Source organism: Malaya genurostris, chromosome 1 (genome assembly GCF_030247185.1).
Source record: "Malaya genurostris strain Urasoe2022 chromosome 1, Malgen_1.1, whole genome shotgun sequence".
In the NCBI taxonomy this organism is placed as follows: Eukaryota; Metazoa; Arthropoda; class Insecta; order Diptera; family Culicidae; genus Malaya; species Malaya genurostris.
This window is the reverse complement of record NC_080570.1, coordinates 24,671,089-24,692,299: the sequence shown is the minus strand read 5'-3', so window position 1 is coordinate 24,692,299 and position 21,211 is coordinate 24,671,089. Positions and strand designations below refer to the sequence as shown.

Here is a 21,211-nt window from a genome sequence, read left to right as displayed (position 1 = left end):
TTGGCGGTGGTCCACCTGCAGCGCTCGGACATGCGTGACTACCGATTGTAGAACGGTTCTTTGCGGAATATAATTTGAGGTAATTGAACCGTTCACCATTGGTCACTGACGGGTAGTTTCTGCGGGGGTGTGAGTTCTACTGATTCTGGGCGACCAGGATGTGAAATATATGTTTCCGTCGGGTAGGGAGCATTATTGTTGCATGAAAATATCGCCACTAGAATTTTTTCTTTATTTTCTAACAAGCTTGTTTTTTTTTGTAGTTTGACGGTAACCGACTTTAAAATTCACGTTTTTTCCGGAATTATTTACGTTAAACGTTTGGATTCTCTTCTGAACTTCTAGTCGCTCAAAAGTGCAGCTCAAATTCAGAGTGTAAAAAGACATTCGACGATCACAGTGGACTGAACATGATCGTTTTGCGTCGTGATTGACTATACAGCGCTAGAACATGTCAATCAATGCAATTTGATGAAGGCTTTTTTCGATTGTTCCTCTTCAAAGTGAATTTTTTATCCAATTCAATACGCTCAACAACCTGTGACTTAGGAACCGAAACTCAGAATGGGATAAAATTCAATTGCAATCGACACTTTCGAAGAAGAACCTCATCCTAATCTACCTAGTAGTGTGATAATGCATTTCGCTTGTCATTCAAACAGCCTCATTTAAACTTCTTTTTTCTGTTTCATAAGGATAATATCTGACACAAACAATTTAGTCGGATTGAACCCATTAGTTCACAAAAGTGAATTTCAGCGCTTACGACGCATATCTGACACCATTCTCGAAACCAATGGTATCAACAATAATACATTTCAACTTGATCATTTATCACTCTGAAAAAACGGACAAATAGAAAAAAAAAACATGATTTATCGGTTACGTCACTTATGTCATTATATTTTCGGAACCGGAAGTATCTGGAAGTTCGAAGATCTTCGAACTTGATCAACGATTTATGGCTTCCTCATGAGCCCTGGAATTGATTTTCGAACTTGATGCACAACTCAAGAGCAGCTTTCAAACGTGTCCTAGCTTGTTTAAATTGGTTCAATCATCTCCGAGAAAATTGATTGGGGAGCAAACTCATTGAAAAGTTCCCTCACACAAGCATTTTCTGATCTTCGTCGAGCTGAATCGAATGGTGTATAACACTAGGGGTATCTAAAGCTCCGAACAAACGTCAGTTTTCTTACAGTTATAATTCAATTACTTTTCCATAGAGAACGAAAAAAACCAAAAAGAATCATATCTGACATATTTTTGTTGAGAAGACATTTCAGCTGTTTTTTAAAGAAGGGCGAATCTAACATTGACAGCAAATGGAGAAAAGCGTCGATGAATGTTTCAACTTTGGTTTCAAATCCTGCTTAGAAATTTTCGTATATTCTCAGATCAATTTTTGATTAAACGATGAACTGTTGGTTCATCTTTAAAGCCATGCAAATTTCACCACTTTCCTTCTATATCTACTGAATAAATCAACATAAAAGGAGTTTCGCCCTTTTTCGATTTGTTCACTTCTGTGCTTCCTGTGTGAATTATGAAGTTACGCCCTTGCGTATTTTTCGTGAAATTGGTTGGTTTTCGCGACAAAGATAAATCTGCGAGTAATTTTATCGTCTCAACTATTTCCAGTTGTAAAAGGGTCGTAAACCATCTAAAATAAAGAAAATAAATAGTTCCGCCCTTCCCTACTAGCGATTGAATGGAATAACAGTTTCGCCCTTTATAGTTCTTTATATGACAAATATTAAGATTTTTGTAGAATCCGAATTTTCAGACAAAATTGTAGGATTTTGAGGCATTTATTGGTAGGTGAGAGAAACTCGATTTGTTTACTTCTGTAAGTTTCGCCCATCTTTGAAAAACAGCTGATTTGGCTTTCCGTAACCAGGTTTGACGTAGAACTACGTGTTTGTTTTCTATGTCGAGATGCGAAAGAAAAATATGGAAACTGAAACCGTACAAGCAGTGGTCATGTTTTAAACATCTATATAAAACTACATGTTTTAGATAATTGGTAATTGGGACTTCAATTAATAACAAACAACAAAGCTTCCCCTAACAGAGACGACGGTTTCGTTTGCATAAATTTACGGTTTTCATAGAATTTTTTTTCTACAATTTTGTATTCTGATTTGAACAAAACAAGAATCCGTATCGAACTCACTTGGGAAATTCTTTGATACTATGCGTTGTCGACACTACAGCATATTTTGCTAAAAAACCTTCAATGCATTTTTTAAATTTGAAATTTTTTTGCTAGAAAACGAGGAAAATGTCGAAGAAAAGATTATTGGATAATACACAAATAAAAAAATGAAAATTTTCTTAAAAATATCATCCAACGAGAAAGAGAGAAAACTCTGGCCTACAACTTTGAATCTAAACTGGCTTGTAAGGTATCAAGCACGTGTTTCGTGCTACTTGATCGGGTTGCCTTCTAAAGGATGATTTTTTTGTTGGTTTCATTTTGGCAACACTGTTTTTTGACAGATCACGCGTGAATCGTGGCTTGTGTCATTGTCAAACGTGTTCAGTTTGGTCTATAATTTAATCATTATGGGAACTGACAAAGTTGGAGGAAGATCCACTTTTTTATCGAAGAATTGTGTTGGCAAGCCTCTTTTTAAGGCCTTGACAAATTCGGTCTTCATTTCTTCATTTGAATGATACATACTGAAACATTCTGAAACTTTATGATAGTACCTATCCAATGTATATTTGGAATGATAAACTATTGGAGTAAAAATCAAATTACGCCATCTGTTAGAAAACAGCAGGAACTTATTTATACACCTATAAGCTTCGAAAAAAAAATAACCATTCTCAATACCATACTTGATTCCGAGTCTTCAAATTGCTTGCCAGATCATCAGTTTTTGAACGAATTCGGTGCTTAAAACATGCAACCAGAACAGTTCCAATTGAACTGATAAGTAGAACTAGAAGCTCAATTTGAGCTTGAAAGCTAATTTTTCATTAAAATGCATTAGATTTCTCTCCTTTCTAGTGAAAAAAAAACGTACTTCCCATATGCCAGTTTAGATGAGGGAGCTAGTTTCGAACCGGTTTCGTTTGCTGTCAGCCTGTTTCGTGTCCAAAATGAGATGGCTCGTAGTGACCACCGGAGGGCGCTGGTTTTGGTGACGGTTTGATGCGGGAATAGTCATATAACCGTTTGGATTATGTCATCACCGCCCTCTGGTAGAAAAGTACCTACCGACCGATCACAAACCAATAAAAGATCAAACGGTGTGTGCCCTAGGAGATAGTCGACGCGGAGAAGTCAATGAAACACTTGTCAAATTTTGAAGTGCTTGCGTGAACGCAGTCGAGCAGTCTGCGTTGTTAAACGCCCGCATGTTACGGCAAACCGGTTTGACTTGACACCCGGTGCCACTGCAAGTAACGGTTTTCTGCCAGAACTGCTTACGGGACTTACGGGCGGGCTGTATTTTAGCAGTCTAATCGTGCCTGACTGTGCTAAGTCAATTATCACCCCCGGGGTTTCTGCAATTGAGCAACAACAGACAGAGAAGGGAGGAGGGTGTAATTCAGATGAGAATGTTTACAGAATGCCGGACTTGAAGATGCTTTCTTCGAATGATTTCCAGTAAAAATCACGTCATTTGGGTTGTCGTGTGTGTGTTTGTGTGGGATTGGAAAAAAAACCTTCCATGCTAAGACTGGGTGTCATCGGGATTTTCGCACCAGAACCAGAACGACGAATTTGCTGAATCATGGCAGATTCATATGACAGTTGCGAACTGCACCGATGGGACAATATTTCACCAGTTGTTTGTTCGTTCAAGGAACTCTTCTTCTCTCTTTCTCTCGATCAAGATCCATATCAGTGCCGGATTGGTACGTGATCCGAAGCTGTAGAATAAGCACGATTAGCTAGAAATTACAGGGATTTTTGTCGTCAGTAAATCAATTTCATCTATCACTTCTAGTGCGACCAGGGTCAGTCACGAGACTCGGCTGGGCTGGGCGGCGGTGGTACCTGCGTATTTCCCCGATACCGTAACATTTGCAACGGCGATGGCCGCCTCCCGGAATACAGAATAAATCCACCGTCGCCGTTTGTTTGAAACCACATTTGAATACACAATCAGGGATGATGAGTTCTAGACACTAGCTGCTCTCGGCGTCAAACAATTGGCCGTTCTTCTGCGTATCCGGTTCGGTCATTTGTTGTTTTATTACTGATTCAGCACGGCACAGCCTACTGTTAATCGTCACGATAAACACACGCGGATGCGGTGGTGGCCCTGTCAGTTACCGAAGAAAAACTGTTTGCGCTGGTGGTTCGAACCGGTGTTCCCAGGCTTGTTGCTTAAAACTCCGCACAACAATCACAACCGTTGTATGCGGAGAGTTGAGATGAGAGTGTCATTGCTAATTGTAATTGCGTACCGCGTAGATAATGACTCCATTGGCCGCTAATGGCGCTAGCAGTTTGCTAGTTGCTCACTCAAGAGGTGCTTTCGATTTCACGCATATCTTAACCGGCCTGTTTGAAGTCGTCTGGTTTGTCTTTTGGCGTTGAAATCGTTTTCCCATCATAGCACACCACACCGGCACAGTGCAATTGTGTTTTAAACTGTAAACATACCTGACATTTTGAGATCGAAATCGGTAACGGTAATTGGGTTGGGAATTTTGAGTTTTTCAGAAACGAGAAGTAATGGTCTAAAAATACGCCCGTCAGAAGAAATTGACCTGCCGTTTTGAATGGAACTGTTGCCAAATCACCTATAACCGTGGAACTGAGCAGTAACTAAAACGAAACTGTTTTACTCGCTTCGTCTCCTCAGCACTGTTAGGCATTAGGTGGTAATGACAACTCAATTTGAACTGCCAATGCACTGATGACTCGAAGACGAAACGTGAAGAAAATGGAACCAACATGTGCTTGTTGCACGCAACTGTTAGTCTGTGTTAAAAAATTTCCGAACGATCACTCTCTCGTAACATTCATTAGTTGCAAGTAGAAATAACAGAAATACATCTTTACTGCTTGTTAGTTTGAAAGATATATTGTTAGGAGTTGTACTCAAAATTGCTAGAACGAAGGATTTATGTTAGATTCGTTCTAGAATATTTCGTTTGTTGTAATTGTACTCACGTCTGAAATGAGTGTTGGTATAACTATAACTATTTTCTTCTCGTCCAAATAATCGTTTACTTGAAAGATAATTTATAGTATAAAATGGTGTACATAAAACTTTACATTCTTAAATACATTATGCAAAAAGGAAACAGTCTATATCAATTTGAATGAATTGTTTTTTTTTCTCGGGTACCCGGAACTACCTCTAATCCTATTTCTTCTTACGTGATCTCCAGTCGAAACAGCGGAAGGGCCATGTAAATCATTGGTCCCATAGGAAAGTTAGTTGATCAAATAACACCACCCACAACCAGGGATACCAGGTCATTTTTTTCAAAAATCTGTGATCAAGCCAAAAGCCTGTCTGTGAAAATCTGTGCCCGTTTTCCGTACCATAATAGCAGATTAAAATCAATTTGGTGAACAAAAAAAAAGGTCTCACTACCAACACGTTCTGTACCTTTTTCCTAAACTGCTCTGTACTTTTTGGTGTTGAACTGTGCTCGATTTAAAAAATCTGTGATTTATTCCAGAATCTGTGAAAATCTGTGATCATTTTCAGAAATCTGTGAAAATCTGTGAAACACAGATTAATCTGTGAACCTGGCATCCCTGCCCACAATCTGGTCAACACGATCTAGGTGTCACTCGTGTTTTACTATTACCCTAAACAACCATTTTTTACCAGTATTTATTCTTTAGATGTCTTTCTGTGTTCCATATTACAACCTAAAATTTTCATTGTTTTTTTTTAAACAGTTATAAACAATTAAAAGTGCAAAAAATGGTAGAAAATAAAAAAAAGTCTGCCATTTTTTTGTGCAAATTTTTCATTGTAATACCAAAAACATTTCTTTTCTGATGTACGTACTTTTATTCGCAAAAAGTTGAATGTCTTAATATTTTTGAAACTATAGATGGAGTTTTCGGCATATAGAAATTTTTTTTATGTTCATAGTTTAATAAGCAAAAAGTTGAATTTTTAAATATTTTTCAAACAATAAATGAAATTTGAAAAAGCGGGTTTTTTGAGGAACCTGGTCTTCAACAGAAACCATGGAAAATGAAAATAACTCGATTTTTCTCCAAAAAACCTTCCAATTTCGGAGTATTTTTTTTTTGATCTGTCATCTTTTTACCTCATAACTGACAGAAACATTTTGAACAGAGGATAAAAAATTTGATCAAACAAAACTGTGTGTAAATCGGTCAAACTTTACATTGAAAATTCAAATCAAATTCCATTCCAGCCTCCTTATAAACAAATGCGATTTGCCTTTCGATTGACTCCATCCAACCAGTTTTCTACAGCTTCATGGTCATTTTCCTCGCCGCAGAGAACCCGGCTCTGTCTTAAACTGTTTCTCACTGACAACTAACTTTCGTGTCTTTTTGTGATCCACTCAACTAGATTACCGAATATGATTCTACTGGGTGAAGCTCTGGTGTGTGTTAGAAAGTTCAAATCCTTGGACGTCTCTTGGATGTTGCTCGCGACGGGCGGGTTGCTTGCGAGTAGCTCGGATTTTGACGATGCGCGAGCAAAATTTTGACACACTTTCCAGTGCTTTAGGCTTTCTAGCATTTCAATCCCATAAAGCTTTGTTTTTAATATTTGCTTGTTTTTTCTGCTTTCAATCATTGAGCCGTTTTCGTCCAGTCTTTTCATTTTTTCTAGCTTTTTTTTTGTGGTTTTGGACTTTTATGTGTTTTCAGATTTTGTTTTCTTTTTATTTCAATTATTATTATTATATTCATTCATTTTTTATTTTTAATCTTTTTCGTCAGTTTTTCTGATTTTTCTGTTTGGAAATCATGAATTTTTCAAGTTTTCTCAACGATTTGGGTTTTTCAATACATTATTTGGTCTGTCTTTTTATTTTGTATTGCTTTTTACCCTAATCGTTCGGTGGATTTAATCATTTATGACTTTTTAGTCAGTTCAGCTTTTTTTATCTATTTTATCTGTAAACTTTTTCAATCCATTTAAGGTTTTTATTTAATTTTCCTATTTAAATTTCCCTTCTTTCGTTTTATCGTTTTCGATAGTTTTCATTGCCTAAGACTTTTCAGTGCTTTTAACTTAAGCATTTCAAACCCAATAAGTTCTTTTTGCCATTTTCTCGTTTTATTCCTATCCTAACTCTTCCATACGTTTTCGTTCAGTCATTTTTTCCGGCTGAATTTTTTTATCGCATGAGTTTTTTTTCTGCCTTTTCGTGATTTGTAAATTAAATGTACTATTACGAAACAGGCATCAGTTGAATCGAAAATCTAATTTAAAACCATGATCGATATAAACATAAATCGGAATGCATTTATTTTTTCATTAAAAAAAGACTGTATTTAAAAAACACTTAGTTTTGCTTTCAAGGTATATTGGAAAATGAAGGAATGTAAAGTAACTCTCTATTCAATGATTGCCTGCTCCAAATATGTTCATGAATGGCCAAATGCAGTACTTATGGTCGATGCACGATTTGTGATAATTTGGATCGTTGGAAGCAATCTCGCACAACAATACAACAATGATAAAGACCAAGACATGAACAGTAAACTAATTCACCCTCAGCCGCCCGTGGAACTCTATGGAAACGAGCTATGTATAGCGATTGTACAGTAGTAGGTCGGTATAATCAATCAACCATTCATCTTAACTGGGAATACTAACAGGGAAATCTACATCAAAGAATGTCTTCAAAAACGTTTATTACCACGTCAAAAGCAACATTCTCGAAACAATTTCTCACGGTATGTTTCCTTGTTTATCATTCCGGTAGTGATGAAGCTGTGGTTTGCTCGACCACAGCTTCATATTTCCTGCCAAACCAAATATTTTTTGGGAAATTCGGTCTTTCCGTTGCCTGGGTATATCAAAAGACATTCCGGGTACCTGCTTGAAGTTAAAGATGAAAACTGTACCGAACCGTAATGATAAACAGAATATGACGGCTAAAACTTGGGCACGCAAGTTGAATCGCGAATATTTGACGAAGTGTTCCTGCATGATAATGGACGATGAACCTAATGTGCTGGATGACTTAAGGCAGCTTTCCATCCAACAGAACGGCGTAGCAGGCCAAAGAAAAAATACCTGGTTTGTCAGGCAATATGTAGCTGTAGTCGAGCAAGTCAAAGCTTCATCGCTACCGGAACGGTAAGCAAGGTAATATAACGTGAAGAATGTCTGAAAAAAGCGAAAACCATTCTTACACCGCCATGACTCTACCTCGCCATTCTGGTATAAAGGGAATGCAGTTCATGTTGTACCAACTAGAAATTATTACGAAAAATTACGAACAAAAGCAGCTAAATCGGCTACAGAGATGTCTGCACAGACCCTAATGGCTGGAGTAAACGCAAAAGTTCGTAGTTTTTTCTTCATGCAGCCTAAATAAGTAACTGTAATTAGTTCTAAGATGACTGATAATGCACAAATAAATGAGTAAAACATGCGTTTTGGATTGAACTGGTTCAGTATAAACTAGGTAATGTCAGAAACATAATCGCGAAATTTGCGTAGAACTGCATTTGAGATGTGTATAGATATTAATTGATTTTTCACCGTTTGACCGTTTAAGATTTGTTTCAAAAGATTACGTTTGTATTTTAGTAGGGCGACAGTTGAGAACAGTTTTTTAAATAAGTCATTTACGTCACTTTTGGGATCCTGAAAAGGACCTTTAATGGCTTTGGACCCATGGAAAAGAAAACGTTTGTATTCCAGGAAGTAGGGCGCCATTCCAAGTCATTTGTAAGTTTGAGTCGTGACCTAGAAGAAAACATTACATAAATATAATGTCATACAATCACTCATATATTTCAATATTTCATACATCTCAATATTTGAGTGAAAGAAACCATCAAAGTGCTGCACGGAATTCATTTCCGGCATTCAGAAGAATTTCTCTACGATATTAAACACTGTTCGGAACATTTTCCTCAAACGCGGTGCAGCCAAATGCTAGCTTTATTTGCGCTCGTTTGGTGCGAATTTCGCACTTATTCTAGCTTTGCTAGGAAGTAATTTTAATAGTTCTTTAGAAAACATTTAGAGCCATTAGAAGAGGCTGATTTTGTATAATGTTCCCCATCGTTGTCCACTTTTCGTTTTCTTTTTCTCCAATGCGAACGACCTCCAGCAGGATGACGCAAACGCTCTTGTTCGAAGCGAAACTCACACTGCGAACGTCCAACAGCAGATATGCTCACAGATGAACTAGTTGTTGTTTTTCTGCGATCAGGCTTGAGGAACGGAGTCTTATATTGACCACTGACTGAAGCATCAGTTGAATAATGTCGGATGTAGTTCCAATGTCTTGACGTAGATGACGGTCTGCGCACTCGATGTTCATGGGTTATCATAGACTGAACATAGGGAAACGTGCAACAGGGTCTATTTAATAATTCGGTTGATTTTAATGTTTCGTGTTTGGACCGGTATTTTTAATATTTAAACGTTTACGTAATAAACGTGGTCATCTTACACCTTTTTCTATTCGTTTCGTGAAAGAATTAGAGAACATACTCAAACAGGGAAAAGTTATTGAGAAATCAAATCTGAAGTTATTCTGTTGAACTTTCGAACCCGGATGAGCATAGTAATGAAAGATGTAGTCCTACGTCAAAAATGTGTGCCTTGTTCGGAACGGATACGGATGACGATTTTTTTTCATTTTCAGCGGGTACGGGTAAGGTTCGGGTTCAAAAATTACCCAAATACCCGAACTCTTTTCGAGTACGGGTCGGACACGGGTGAAGATTTTAAGTTTTTAACGGGTACGGGTCGGGTTCGGAAGAAAAATTATTCTCGGGTTCGGGTCGGATACGGGTAAAAGTATTTCATTTTTGATCGGGTACGGATCGCGTTTGATCATCGCTTTTACCCATCAAAAGCGTTGAATAAATGCCTTATTCAAAGTTTTATATGATTCTTCTGGATTTAATGTAAATTTATGACAGCTTTTTGTTTTTTTCCAAACAACGATTCGGTCACAAGTAAGTCAACTTGACATATAAACTTTCGTGTGTTGTTTATGGATGATACAAATGTCGAGCAAGACAGCTGGGTAAATCTGAAATGCAAAACTAAAAACTTTCAAAATTTCTTGAATGGTGTTTCAAGTTTCGTCATCTTTGCAGGACTGATAGGATTTCCAAACAAAATCCATAAGAATCCCAAGTCGGTGTTGCTGGTGGTTATATTTTGACGATTTATGGTACTTGAAGGGCATCAGAAAGGAGTGGATCTTTTTTTATTTTTAACGAACAGACAACATAATTGAAGTTTGCTAGTGCTGGAGTGGAGATCATCATCCGCAGCAAACTCGCCGTATCCAACAGCTGACGGGTGACCACATTCACGCCCAGTGTTCAAATGAAATGCGTGAATGGATTAATAAATACTTTTTCAATTGCCATTCACCAGCCTGAAACCGTTCATAGAGCGAGCGTCTGCGGGCATGTCCAAATCAATAGTGGCAGATATGTAAATTGTGCAGTCGAAGACAAACCGAAAACTTGCAATCACACTGTACCGCTCACCAATCACACCAACACCAACAACGCAGGACTGCCATAAAAGAAAAAAATAAAACATACAGTAAATGTAACTGTAATAAAACAATTGCATAATGGACAAGGTCGCCCTGGCAACCGCATGATCGGTGGTTTGCCTGGTGGTTCGCACCATCGAATGACAACAAGTCCCCAGACGAACGAGACGAAAGTGGAATGTGGCAGGTTTCGGTAGATCGTTTCTACCGAAGAAAGGAACATTGTTGCAGTCATCGAAGTCTGACGAATGCAGTTCCTGATCCCATTGGAATGCAACTAAAATTGACCGTTAGCCTGATCAGCACTTGCAACCTTGTTGCCAGAAATACTCTGTTTAGATATCAGTAGACTGACGTTTGTTTGTGTGTCTGTAAATCAATCGCTGTTGTTGACAAAAAAAATCTTGCGTGACCAAGTTAGTAAGCCAGCCCCCGTTTGCTGTTTGTGGTGGTCGGATGGCATAACAAACAGCTCCTCTGCTGTTGTGGCATTTGAAGTTGAACAACGCAGCAGGCTTAGAGCTCGATATATTAGGTTGTCTGTTTTGGTAGACATAAGTCAGTTTTGGACCGGTTGGTGGTTGACGGCCTGTCGACAGTCGACACGACCTTCACCCCAAAGCATACAGATCGACGCTTGCGGCTTTGGTTGGTGGTGTGAACTGAACATAGAAACCCCAAATCGAAGTTGTTAAACCAGAAACAGATGATGGCATCGTCTTCGAAAACATTCCACCGCCCCGCGAGAAGCTACGGCACCCGGGGAATTTGGCGTGACGATTTAGCGATTTGGGAAGGCAAGTCATGCGCTGGTTTTACAAGTGCCCAATTTCGTGTGTCTCGTCATCGGTAAGGTCATCCCACCGTAAGGCTGCCTGGTGACTCACTCACCTGTTCTGGAAATCATTTTCTGGTGCCGGGACAACTTGCACGAACAGAGGCTCTGCTGCCACTGTTGCGACATCGGTCGCCGAAGAAGAAGCGAGAATGCAAATCATCGTGATTTTGAAAAACCGAATGTTCTTGCTTATGGTTTGGAAGGTTAGGTTAAGAAAGGTATTTTTTGATAAAACACGTCATAACAGCGTTTTCAATTTATGCAATTCATGTAGCACTCACATAACTCTGAACAACTTCTGGTGTCCTCACACCAAACCCAATAAAAAAACATGCAGCTTTAATAACTTAGAATACTTTCATGCTATAAATGATCAGCTTTCGCTAGAAATGACTCGTCATATTCGAAATGATATCCGGTGCACCTCAAGGAAGTCGCTTGCGACCTCTGTTACTTGATTCGAGCATCAACAGTTTCTGTCCTTGCGTAAAAGGAGGTTCCCATGTAAACGGGGAAATTCGTTTCTTCATTTCGATTGTGGATTAAAAATACTATGGATTGCCTAATCTAGTGTAGTTATTATTGTTTATTAGAGACTGCTACCGTGTAAATTTTATGTAAAAATATCGAATTGTTCCTGAGATATGGTTGCTCAAAGTCAATAAATTTATCTTCAGATCTTGTTGACAAATGTCCAAATAATCTCATTTCAGTTATACCGGCCCCAAGATTCCGGTTCCGCAAGTAACGGAAATAGTGGTCCAATAATTTTAAACGAAGCCCACTCCGATTTCTCAGAGATGGCTGAATCGTTTTCCATGAACTTAGAGTCAAATGAAAGTTTACGACTCTGACTTGTGAATCCGGAACAACAGAGAAGTGTTACAAAATATGAAGAAATGGACATTAACTCAGAGATGACTGAGAGCCGATTTGCATAAACTTAAATTCAAATACAAACCATGCAGTGAAAGCTGGAAATTACCAATTAGGCAATGCGAAAATGTGAACAAAACAAAAAATGTCTATAAGAAAGATGCAAAAATGTACCGTCAAATAGTAATTGTAAACCACACAGCAATGTAACAAAAAGTAACAATAAAACTTGAATAAAAAAAAAGTTAAAATGAAATGTATTTGGACATATACAAAACTCGTGAATTTTATCCGGATCCGAAATTCGGTTCCAGAGTTACAAGGTGATGATGGCTTAAACTATCGCTTAATCGTCGTTTAAGAGCGACATTGCAAAAAAAAAAACGAAAAAAATCCTTTGATTTTACGATTAGCAAGTAGAAACTTGTTTCGTCCGAGACGTCAGTTTAGACATCGCACTCCGTTTTAATAGCAAAAATCCTTCGCAAGTAGCATTACCTTTATGTCTGCCTCACGGTTTAGGTTGAGCCGTCAGGTGGCGCTTGTACATCGAAGTTATCGAAAAAAATCTTCTAAATTTGGTTCAACACACTGTTAACAAATTGAAATATTTTATGCCCCAATGAATTTTCTTGCATTTATTCCAGATTCAATAAAGTTTTTTTGAAAATCCGTTAGTAATATTGATGATCGACGCATCTCAAGGTGGAATGAAACAAGTTTTCTAAGACAACTTTAAAATCGTTCCGAAATAACTGGGTTACACCATGAGGCAACTTCGTAAACCGTTTCGAAACAGTTTCAATTTAATTTTGAAACAATTTCAAAACCAGTTCGACCATTTAAATAGTTCGAAGACGATTCTTAGAAAGAATCTGAATAGTTTTGTCGCAATGCTGGATTTTTTCAACTATTTCAATTTTGCAATTAATTTGAAATATTTTCAAGACTTTAAACTTTAAATTGACTTCCAATTGATCAAAATCCAACATTTATAATTATATTTATCAAAAAATCGCGTGTAACGCATTGTAACACGTTTAATTGGCAAGAAATAAAGCACGCGCAATAACACATATAATTGACATGAAAGTAATGCATATAACGCTTCGTAACATCTGCAATCGTAATACACTTACAGTCATGTAACGCTTCGTAACACCAATAATTTACAAAAAAGAAACGCGTGCAAGTCACAACTATAACAAAAATGTAACGTTTCGTAACACGTAAAACTCACAGAAAGTAACGCATGTAACGCTTCGTAACATCTATAACTTACCAAATGTAACGCTTCGTAACACCGATGAATTACAAAAAAGTAATGCATGTAACGCATCGTAACACCTATGATCTACTAAAAAAGCAATGCATGTAACGTTGCAAGTCTGTTGCAACAGAAAGGCCAAATTCCACAAAAGGAATGTAATGCCAAGACTTTGCTTTTATGTAATGTTTCGTAACACTTATGACTTACAAAAAAGTAACGCATGAAACGCCTCGTAACACCTATAACTTACAAAAAAGTAACGCGTGTAAGACTTCGTAACAATTATAACAAAAATGCAACGTTTCGTAATGCCTAAAACTCACAAAAAGTAACGCTTCGTAACGCCTATAACTTACAAAAAAAAGTAACTCATGCAACGCTTTGTAACACCTATAAATTACAAAATGTAACGCATGTAACGCTTCGTAACACCTCTAACTTGCAAAAAACTAACGCTTGTAACGCTCCTTACTTACTAAAAAGTAACGCTTCGTAACATCTACAACTTACAAAAAATAACGCATGTAACACTTCATAACAACTATAGTGTACTGAAAAGTAACGCATGTAACACTTCTAACTTATTAAAAAGTAACGCTTCTTGACGCTTATAATTTAACAAAAAAAATAACGCATGTAACGCTTCGTATCACCTACAATTTACTAAAAAAGTAATGAGACAGTTTTAATTAAATTAAACCATAATTTTGAAACAGTTTTGAGAAAGTTTTGATTCATTTCCAGAGTAAATTTCGGAAACAAAATTAAGACAATTCTCAAAACGATGTTGATATAGTTTTTGTCCATGTAATTTCGGGGGGAAAATTGAAACAGTTTCAATTAAATTTTAAGACAACTTTGGAACAGTTTTGATATAGTTCAAGTCAATTTTAAGAGTAGATTTCGGAAAAAAATGGAAATATTCTAATTAATTTTGATCCATTTCTAGAGCAAATTACTGAAAAAAAATTTCAGATAAAAATAAAAATTTTTAAGACCATTTTAGAACAGTTTTGATATGATTTTTGTTCATTTCTAGAGTCGAACTCGGTAAAACTTGAGTCCATTTCCATTGAATTTTGAGACAGTTTTGGAACGGTTGTAAAATAGATTTGGTAGATTCTAAGAAAATTTTGGGAAAAAAATAAATCAGTTTTGATAGAATGTCGAGACCATTTAAAGAAAGTTTTGTAACAATTCTGAGATAATTTTGAAATAATCATTAAAATGTTTAGAACCTACATCGAAACAGTGCTGAAATTGCTTTGGACAATCTTAAAAAAAATATTTTTTTTTGTTTCAATTATAGACGTTTTAATGCTATACTCGTCCCCGTTAAAACATTTTGAAAAAACTTTAGGAAAATTTTGAAACAACTTGATAACAATGGTGAGGAAAAGCAGTTTAGAGAAAATGTTGAAACAATTTTTTTGATGAACAGAGAAGATGTTTGGATGTATGGTACCGGTCGGGAGACGGCGAGGATGTAGACCATGTTCGAATTACGTTCTATCATGCCTAACTGTGTTTTAGAGCTGTATCTATCACATGGTTCAGGGTGGCGCGTATGCACGGAATGGTTCGGGTCCGGTCTCTGAGCGTATCTTTTTGAAAAAAAATCATCTTTGCTGTTAAGTTTTTCATTCATCTGGCTTCTCCAATATATGTTTCCACTTAGTCATTGCAAAAAACTGAATTTTACGGTGTTTTTCTTAACGTTTCGTCTGCGATTCGTTAGTGCATAACAGTTTAAGCGGGACTTTTATGCCATCTAGCAGTTCAACATAAACCGCTAAGCAGAAGTAAAGCTCAAACCTTCATTAAGTACTAACATTTTTAAATACACCAGAGTAGCAACTATGTTTTAAAATACATCCTTATTGACGTGCCCAACGTAAACTAGTTTCGATTTAGCTGGTTGATTCAGGTTGTAGTTTCTATAGGGATTAACCCATGTTTGTACTTATGGCTAACCGGATTTGCAAATTTGGTTATGTTTCGTCTTCGACTTGTCAGCGCATAAGCAGTTCCAAGAATCAATTTCAATCAATGTTGATGCATTTTAGGGTCAAATTTTTTAACAAGTTAAATTGAATTTCAGGAATATTGGAAGACGATTTAAGGAAATTCAGATGGTTTTGGAAATATATTTGAAACAGTTTTTAAACAATGAGGATCATAATTTGAAACGAATTTTAGACAATTGAGGGCAATTTTGGAAAAATTACGAAAATTTTTAGGTCAATTTTGTGTACATTTACGACGAATTTGAGAATATTGTGGAATTGTTTAAAGATAATTTCAAATAATTTTGAAACTATTTCTGAACAGTATTGAGACAATTTTGAAATATTTGACGTGATGATTTGAACACAACCGAGTATAGACAATGTAATTTTTCACTCTATGTTGAGAGTCATGACAACAAGTGCAAAATATAAACTCATCACCCTGTAGTGTAGCCTACTATGCCGGCATTCTGTTGATCGGTGCGAAATACGATCTCTAGTGAAGCCGATGACTGGAAGCTATAACAAACAAACCACCAACCGTGGTTGGTCATGAATTGTTATGCACTTTGTTTTATATCTGCGACAATCGACCGCCGTTTGACAGCGACGCTGCCGCCGCCGTCTTAGTACTTACATATTTCCCTTCGCAAATTGCGCACACACACCGGCATGTGAGAGGTGGTAGTGATTGTGGTGGTGCCTCGGTACCGTTTCAAGCATTCCGATCGCGTTCGACCGATAATTGCAACTTTTTAATGGGCCAAGTGTCATTGCATCGGATTAGGTGTTTGCTGTTTTTGTATTCTTTTCGGTTTTCTTCGTTTTGTTGTTGGTTTTGGTTAGCACAAAAAAAATAAAAGTATCACCAACGTGAGTTCGTTGGTCAATTCGACGTGTCGGTGGTGAAATCAGAATGCTTCGATCGTAGTTTTAGTGGCGATCAAAACCAAAAAAAAGTGGGTCACCACCGATAGTTTTCGGAAGGTTCGGTTGGTGGGGTGGGTGGGATATGAAGGAGAGAAGGTACAATTTCGGCGGAGACGCTCGGTTGATCGTTCCCTCCAAGATGAGATGCAAATTAGTGGACAAATGATTCAGATTGTTATTCTGTGGCAGTTTCCGCGGAACGCGGAAAATAGTCACGTTCGAAAGCAGAAACAGATCATCGACAGACCAATCAAAACAAGGCCTAATTGCTTTGCAGTAATAGAAGCAATCGGCGCCACACCACGCAGAATGCCAATCCTCAGGCACAGGACTAGGTCTAAACGACAAACGCTGTGTCCCTCTGTGTGTGTGAGTGTGTTGTGGACCCGAGAAACTTGTTTCGACCATTTATTAACTGATCGAGAAATCGAGAGCAAGTTTGCAGCTCGTCGTATCGCATGACATCTAGAAGCGGACACCGCATTTCAGCTGACTCATTGGATGTGCACCCTCCCCCCGACTGTGGCCGGCTTCAGCGCTAGCTACTTATCGGTGTGACCTTACGGAAAATTCCGATCGAGGACAACCTGTTCTGCTCTGTAAGTCAAGTCTACACATCCCTGGCCGTCGTTACGCAACCCAACAACCCAGTTATCTACCGATGGGGAGGAGGCCGAGAGGGTCGGACAATTGCTTCCAAGCATTAGTCTTCTCTAGTTGACCGAAGGCCTTTGGCCGCTCGAATGGTAATTGTATATTTCGCCTAGCCTAGTAATTATGCACACGATGCTCTCGAGAGTGGAGGGAACACACGAAACATGATCTTAGTGATTTTGTTGTTTATTATTTGCTATTTCACCGTTCACTTGCGAAGAGGCGAATGGCCGCGAAATTACCTTCAGAATGCAGCTGGGGTTCATTTGCATAAGATTTGTTTTGGTTTTGATCGAAAAATACTTTTGTTTTAAGGTTTCGTCTTCGACTCATCAGGGCGTTAGCAGTTTATGTTGAATCGTTAAAGCCACCTCGCTAAACAGATGCGAAGTAAAGACTTTGCTTTTAAATCACTTGTTGGAATCCAAGTTCCTGATGTCTCAGAAACGGAAACTCAGGCGCTATGACGGAGGTTCCATGATTCTGGTTTTTATTCACAAGCTTTTTTTATTGTTCCCTGTTTTAAAGAGACCTTCTTATATAAACGGGGTTTCCCTTCCTTTATTCTAAACGAGAATTAAAACAAAAGCTATGGGTTGCCTAATCTTTAATTTTTTGTGTAGTTATTATTCTTTACTGGAGACGGCTACAGTTTATATTTTATGTAAAAATATCGAGCTGTTCTTGAGATATGGCTGCTCAAAGGGGGCCATGTTATTTTCGCGGATGTAAACGATGTACATCGTAAAACCTCAGAAGTTAGTTCTGGAACGATCAATATTGTATGTTTTTTGTTTGCTTTTAAACAATTGTGAGACAATTTTGAGCAACTTGAAAGAGATTTTGAGATAATTATCAGACAGTTTGAAGATCATTGTAGCTTGAATTTTGAATAATTATGAGTCAGTTTTAAAAACCATTTCGATACAGGTTTCGGACGGTTTCAATTCACCAACTTCGTGACATTCGAAAAAGAGTGATGAGTCATTGTCCTTCCGTTAAGTAGATGAAGTAGATTTTGAAACGATTTTGAGATAGCTTTCTGACAGTTTTAAGAAAATTTTAGATATACATATATGATACAGGTTTCGGTTCACCAACATCCGAAGTAGAATGGTGAGTCATCGTACTTGCGTTAAATAGGTGAAGTAGATTTTGAAACAGTTGTGAGGCAATTTTAAACGATTTTGAGATTATTTTGAGACAATTTTAAGACCATTGAGGCTTGATTCTTGAATAATCATTAGTCAGTTTTGAAACAGCTTCGTGATATCCGGAGAAAAGTGATGATTCATCGCCCTTCCGTTAAGTAGGTGAGGTAGATTTTGTAACAGTTATGAGGTAATTTTGAACAATTTGGAAACGATGTTGAGATATTTTTTGATAGTTTGAAGACCATTTTAGCTTGAAGTAGATTTTGAAACAGTTGTGGTACAATTTTGAACAATTTGAGAACGATTTTGAGATAACTTTGGGACAGTTTGAAGACCATTTAGGCTTGAATTTTGAATAACTATGAGTCAATTTTGAAACAGCTCAGTGACATCCGAAGAACAGTGATGAGTTATCGTCCTTCTGTTATGTAGGTTAAGTAGATTTTGAAACAGTTGTGAACGACTTGAAAACGATTTTGTGATAATTTTGAGATAGTTTTAAGACCATTTCAGCTCGAATTTCGAATGATTATGAGTCAGTTTTGAAACAATTTTGGCACAGGTTTCGCAAGGTTCCGATTCATCAACTCCGTCACATTCGATAAAGAGTGATGAGTCATCGTCCTTCCGTTAAGTAGGTGAAGTAGGCTTTGAAACGATTTTGAGATAGTTTTCAGACAGTTTGAAGACCATTTAAGCTTGAATTTTGAATAATTATGTGTCAGTTTTGAACAATTTTTATACAGGTTCCGAAGAAAAGTGATGATCGTCCTTCCGTTGAGTAGGTGAAGTAGATTTTGAAACAGTTATGAGGCAATTTAGAACAATTTGGAACCGATGTTGAGATATTTTTTTGATAGTTTGAAGACCATTTTAGCTCGAATTTTGATTGATTATGAGCCAGTTAAAAAAAAAACAATTCCATACAGGTTTCGGACGGTTTCAATTCACCAACTTCGTGACACTCGAAAAAGAGTGATGAGTCGTCGTCCTTCCGTTAAGTAAGTGAAGTAGATTTTGAAATGATTTTGAGATAGTTTGAAGACCATTTTAGCTTGAATTTCGAATGATTATGAGTCAGTTTTGAACAATTATTACACAGGTTTCGGTTCACCAATATCCGAAGAAGAGTGATGAGTTATCGTCCTTCCGTTGAGTAGGTGAACTAGATTTTTAAACAGGTGTGAGACAGTTTCGAACAATTTGAAAACGAGTTTGAAGACCATTTAGGCTTGAATTTTGAATAATTATGAGTCAGTTTTGAAACAGCCACGTGACATACGAAGAAGAATGATGAGTCATCGTCCTTCCGTTATGTAGAAGAAGTAGATTTTGAAACTGTAGTGAGACAATTTTGAGCAACTTGAAAACGATTTTGAGAAAATTTTCAGACTGTTTGAAAACTATTTTGGTTTGAATTTTGTATAATTATGAGTCAGTTTAAAAAAAATTTTGATACCGGTTTCGTACAGTTTCAATTCACCAGCTCCGTGACATCCGAAGTAAAATCCGCCCTTCCGTTAAATAGGTAAAGTAGATTTTGAAACAGTTGTAAGACAATTTTGAACGACTTGAAAAAAATGGATGAGTCAGTTTTGAAACGATTTTGATACAGGTCTCGAACGGTTTCGATCCACTAATTATGAGTTATCATCCTTTCGTTAAATAGGTGAAGTAGATTTTGAAACAACTGTGAGACAATTTTGAGCGACCTGAAAACGATTTTGAGATAATTTTCAGAAAGTTTGAAGACCATTTAGGCTTGAATTTTGAATAATTATGTGTCAGTTTTGAAACAATTTTGATACTAGTTTCGTACAGTTTCGATTCACCAACTCCGGAAAAGAGTGATAAGTCGTTGTCCTTCTGTTAAGTAGGTGAAGTAGGTTTTGAACCGATTTCTAGATAGCTTTCAAACAGTGAAGACCATGTTAGCTTGAGTTTATGATAAAATTATGAGTATTTTTTTAAACAACTTCGAGACAAGTCTGGATAATGTATTAGTATGAAATACCTTTGAGAAATTTTGCGGCATATTGCATACAATTTTTAACAGTCTGGTAACTAATTTGAAACAAATTGTGCAATTAATTTGAAACTATTGCAACACATATTTGAGATGAACTTGAAATCATTTCGTGACGATTCGGAAACAAATTTGACATAGATTTAAGACATTTCGGGACAATTTGAATATGTTACAATAGTTTTTAGACCATTTTGTGAAAAAATTAATGCAATTTCGAAACCACTTTGAGGTAATTTTGAAAAAGATTGAAGACAATAATAATTTGAATAAAGTTTTGAAAAAAAATTGATACACAAAAAAAAACTGGGGTGATAGAATTTTGGGACAAGTCCGAAAAAGTATTGAAATAAATATAAAATAATTCTGCGACCCATTTTAAACAATATTTAATAGTCGAAGATTTGAAAAATACTAAATAAAAATTTCATTCAGGGCGAATTCTATATTTCACGACTTTGGAACAACTTGAAAACGAGATAATTTTGAATCACTTTTGAGCAATTTTGAATAGTTATGAATCGGTTATCATAGAATTTTCAAAGTTGACCAATTTTTGGGTAGTTTTGAAAAATATTGAAGGCATAATTTGACTTAAATTCTAAATAATTATGAGTCTATTTTGAATCAATTTGGTAGAAAAAAAAAATTGAAATAATTTCAATAAAATGTCATAAAAAATACTAAAACAAATATATAATAATTTTGGGTTAACAACTTTCCGTTGAGTATTTTGAAATGGTGCATTTCACCATTAATCTACCATTAGATGTT

The 21,211-nt window shown here is 36.8% G+C and overlaps 1 protein-coding gene across 3 annotated transcripts in view; it reads left to right on the top strand.

Annotated features, from left to right (window-relative positions):
* LOC131435137 (elongation of very long chain fatty acids protein AAEL008004) overlaps positions 1–21,211 on the top strand; it is a 153,002-nt gene that overhangs the window by 13,721 nt on the left and 118,070 nt on the right. The window lies entirely within an intron of this gene.